This window comes from Triticum dicoccoides, chromosome 6B (assembly GCF_002162155.2).
Source record: "Triticum dicoccoides isolate Atlit2015 ecotype Zavitan chromosome 6B, WEW_v2.0, whole genome shotgun sequence".
NCBI lineage: Eukaryota > Viridiplantae > Streptophyta > Magnoliopsida > Poales > Poaceae > Triticum > Triticum dicoccoides.
In genome coordinates, this window is record NC_041391.1 from 406,146,001 (window position 1) to 406,151,261 (window position 5,261).

The following is a 5,261-nucleotide window of genomic DNA, read 5'->3' on the forward strand; positions in this document are numbered from 1 at the left end:
AATCCTCAAATAATCCAGAAAAATCATACTAAATTTGCAGGGCATTTGGAGCACTTTTATTTTTGGACTTTTTTTTTAATGCACGGATAAATCAGAAAATAGACGGATAATAGTATTTTTTTTCTATATTTATTCTAAATAACAGAAAGTAAAAAGAGGGTAGAGAAGGTTGTGCCTTCTAGTTTCATCCATCTCGTGATCATCAAAATGAACCCACTAACAAGGTTGATCAAGTCTTGTTAACAAACTCATTCTGAATAACACGGAACCGGAGAAATTTCGAATAACACTAAGTTACCTCAATGGGGATATGAAAATCCCCAACAATAAGAATATCATACTTTTTCTTGACAGTAGGAAGAGGAAACTCAAAACCTCCAAAAACGATAGTTGGAACTTTTTCAATAGAATTGATGCTATGAACTTGAGATTGTTTCCTCGGGAAGGTACCGTACGCTCATTACCATTAACATGAAAAGTGACATTGCCTTTGTTGCAATCAATAACAGCCCCTGCAGTATTAAGAAAAGGTCTACCAAGGATAATAGACATACTATCGTCCTCGGGAATATCAAGAATAGCAAAGTTCGTTAAGATAGTGACATTTGCAACCACAACAAGCACATCCTCACAAATATCGACAGGTATAGCAGTTGATTTATCAGCCATTTGCAAAGATATTTCAGTAGGTGCCAACTTATTCAATTCAAGTCTACGATATAAAGAGAGAGGCATGACACTAACACCGGCTCCAAGATCACATAAAGCAGTTCTAACATAGTTTCTTTTAATAGAGCATGGTATAGTTCGTACACCCGGATCTCCAAGTTTCTTTGGTATTCCACCCTTAAAAGTGTAATTAGCAAGCATGGTGGAAATTTCGGCTTCCAGTATCTTTCTTTTATTTGTGATGATATCCTTCATATACTTAGCATAAGGATTTACTTTAAGCATATCAGTTAAGCGCATACGTAAGAAAATAGGTCTAATCATTTCAGCAAAGTGCTCAAAATTCTCATCATCCTTTGACTTGGATGGTTTAGGAGGAAAGGGCATGGGTTTCTGAACCCATGGTTCTCTTTCTTTACCGTGCTTCCTAGCAACAAAATCTCTCTTATCATACCGTTGATTCTTTGATTGTGGGTTATCAAGATCAACAACAGGTTCAATCTCTACATCATTGTCTTTTCTAGGTTGAGCATCAACATGAACATTATCATTAACGTTATCACTAGGTTCATGTTCATCACCTGATTGTGTTTCAGCATCAGAAATAGAAATATCATTGGGATTCTCAGGTGTGTCTACAGTAGGTTCACTAGAAGCATGCAAAGTTCTATCATTTTTCTTTTTCTTCTTTTTAGAAGAACTAGGTGCCTCTAAATTATTTCTCTGAGAATCTTGCTCGATTCTCTTAGGGTGGCCTTCAGGATACAAAGGTTCCTGAGTCATTCTACCAGTTCTAGTAGCCACTCTAATAGCAAAGCCATTTTTATTATTTAATTCATCAAGCAAATCATTCTGAGCTTTAAGTACTTGCTCAGCTTGAGTAGCAACCATAGAAGCATATTTGCTAACGCGGTGAAGTTCATCTTTAACTCTAGCCAGATTATCACCTACGCGTCCTATCTCGAAAGCATTATTCTTTAACTCTCTTCCAACATAAGCATTAAAACTTTCTTGTCTAGCCATAAAGTCATCAAATTCATCTAAGCATGGGCTATGAAATTTAGTAGAGGGTATTTCAACTTTATCATATCTATAGAGAGAATTTACCTTTACTACCTGTGTCGGGTTATCAAGACAATGTGGTTCTTCAGGCCGTAAACTAAGACCATGTATTTCTTCAATAGGAGGTAAATTCTTAACATCTTCAGGTTTAATACCTTTTTCTTTCATTGATTTCTTTGCCTCTTGCATATCCTCAGGACTGAGAAATAAAACGCCTCTCTTCTTCGGAGTGGGTTTAGGAATAGGCTCAGGAGTTGGCTCAATTGGTTCAGGAATTACTTCAGGAACTGGCTCGGGGAGAGTCCAATAATTTTCATTAGTCAACATATTATTCAATAGTATTTCAGCTTCGTCGACTGTTCTTTCCCTAAAAACACAACCAGCACAACTATCCAAGTAGTCCTTGGAAGCATCGGTTAGTCCATTATAAAAGATATCAAGAATTTCATTTTTCTTAAGAGGATGATCGGGCAAAGCATTAAGTAACCGGAGAAGCCTCCCCCCAAGCTTGTGGGAGACTCTCTTCTTTGATTTGCACAAAATTATATATTTCCTGCAAGGCAGCTTGTTTCTTATGAGTAGAGAAATATTTAGAAGAGAAGTAATAAATCATATCCTTGGGACTACACACACAACCAGGAGCAAGAGAATTATACCAAGTCTTAGCATCACCCTTTAATGAGAACGGAAATATCTTAAGGATATATAAATAGCGAGACATCTCATCATTAGTATGGCTATATCATTCAACTTGGTAAGATGTGCCACAACAGTTTCAGATTCAAGGCCATAAAAAGGATCAGATTCAATTAAAGTAATAATATCAGGATCAACAGAGAATTCATAATCCTTATCAGTAACACAGATAGGTGAAGTAGCAAAAGCAGGATCGGGTTTCATTCTAGCATTAAGAGACTGCTGCTTCCATTTAGCTAATAATTTCTTAAGATCATTTCTATCATTGCAAGCAAGAATTTCCATGGCAGCTGCTTCATTCATAACATAACCCTTAGGAACAACAGGTACTACGTAATCATTGGGGGGGACCTTCATCATCACTATCATCAATAATAGGTTCTTCAATATTTTCATTCCCCCTAACTCTAGCAAGTTGTTCATCAAGAAATTCACCGAATGGCACAGTAGTATCACACACAGAAGTAGTTTCATCATGCATGGCAGAAGTGGCATCATCAATAACATGCGACATATCAGAATTCATAGCAGTAGTAGGTTTAGGTGTCGCAAGCCTACTAATAATAGAAGGAGAAACTAGTGCAAGGCTAGATGGCAGTTCCTTACCTCCCCTCGTAGTTGAGGGCAAAATAGTAGTTCGGTCATCTTTCAAGTTCTTCATAGTGATCAACAGATATAAATCCCAAGTGACTCAGAGAATAGATCTATGCTCCCCGGCAACGGTGCCGGAAATTAGTCTTGATAACCCACAAGTATAGGGGATCGCAACAGCTTTTGAGGGTAGAGTATTCAACCCAAATTTATTGATTCGACACAAGGGGGGCCAAAGAATATTCTTGAGTATTAGCAGTTGAGTTGTCAATTCAACCACACCTGGATAACTTGGTATCTGCAGCAAAGTGTTTAGTAGCAAAAGTGGTATGATAATAAAGGTAACGGTAGTAAAAGTAAAGGTAAATGTTTTTAGGTTTTTGTAGTAGTTGTAACAGTAGCAACGGAAAAGTAAATAAGCGAAGAACAATATATGAAAAGCTCGTAGGCAATGGATCAGTGATGGATAATTATGCCGCATGCGATTCCTCATGTAATAGCTATAACATAGGGTGACACAGAACTAGCTCCAATTCATCAATGTAATGTAGGCATGTATTCCGTAAATAGTCATACTTGCTTATGGAAAAGAACTTGCATGACATCTTTTGTCCTACCCTCCCGTGGCAGCGGGGTCCTTACGGAAACTAAGGGATATTAAGGCCTCCTTTTAATAGAGAACCAGATCAAATCATTAACACATAGTGAATACATGAACTCCTCAAACTACGGTCATCACCGAGAAGTATCCTGATTATTGTCACTTCGGTGTTGTCGGATCATAACACATAATAGGTGACTATAGACTTGCAAGATAGGATCAAGAACACACATATATTCATGAAAACATAATAGGTTTAGATCTGAAATCATGGCACTCGGGCCCTAGTGACAAGCATTAAGCATAGCAAAGTCATAGCAACATCAATCTCAGAACATAGTGGATACTAGGGATCAAACCCTAACAAAACTAACTTGATTACATGGTAAATCTCATCCAACCCATCACCGTCCAGCAAGCCTACGATGAAATTACTCACGCACGGCGGTGAGCATCATGAAATTGGTGATGGAGGATGGTTGATGATGACGACGACGATGAATCCCCCTCTCCGGAGCCCCGAAGGGACTCCAGATCAGCCCTCCCGAGAGAGATTAGGGCTTGGCGGCGGCTCTGTGTCGTAAAACGCGATGAAACATTCTTTCTGATTTTTTTCTCCCCGAACGTGAATATATGGAGTTGGCGTTGACGTCGGTGGAGGTCCAGGGGGCCCACGAGATAGGGGGACGCGCCCTAGGGGGGGCGCCCCCCTGTCACGTGGACAGGCTGTGGGCCCCCTGGCATTAATTCTTTCACCAAAAATTCTTATTAATTCCAAAAAGTGCCTCCATGGATTTCCAGAACATTCCGAGAACTTTTCTTTTCTACACATAAAACAACATCATGGCAGTTCTACTGAAAACAACGTCAGTCCGGGTTAGTTTCATTCAAATCATGCAAGTTAGAGTCCAAAACAAGGGCAAAAGTGTTTGGAAAAGTAGATACGTTAAGGATGTATCAGCCACCCTAAGAGAATCGAGCAGGATTCTCAGAGAAATAATTTAGAGGCACCTAGATCTTCCAAAAAGAAGAAAAAGAAAAACGATAGGACTTTGCATGCTTCTAGTGAACCTGTTGTAGACACACCTGAGAATCCCAATGATATTTCTATTTTTGATACTGAAACACAATCAGGTGATGAACATGAACCTAGTGATAATGTTAATGATAATGTTCATGTTGATGCTCAACCTAGCAATAATACTTATGTAGAGATTGAACCTGCTGTTGATCTTGATAACCCACAATCAAAGAATCAACGTTATGATAAAAGAGATTTTGTTGCTAGGAAGCACGGTAGAGAAAGAGAACCATGGGTTCAGAAACCCATGCCCTTTCCTCCTAAACCATCCAAGACAAAGGATGATGACGATTTTGAGCGCTTTGCTGAAATGATTAGACCTATCTTCTTACGTATGCGCTTAACTGATATGCTTAAAGTAAACCCTTATGCTAAGTATACGAAGGATATCATTACAAATAAAAGAAAGATACCGGAAGCTGAAATTTCCACCATGCTTGCTAATTACACTTTTAAGGGTGGAATACCAAAGAAACTTGGAGATCCAGGGGTACCAACTATACCATGGCCCATTAAAAGAAACTATGTTAAAACTGCTTTATGTGATCTTGGAGCCGGTGT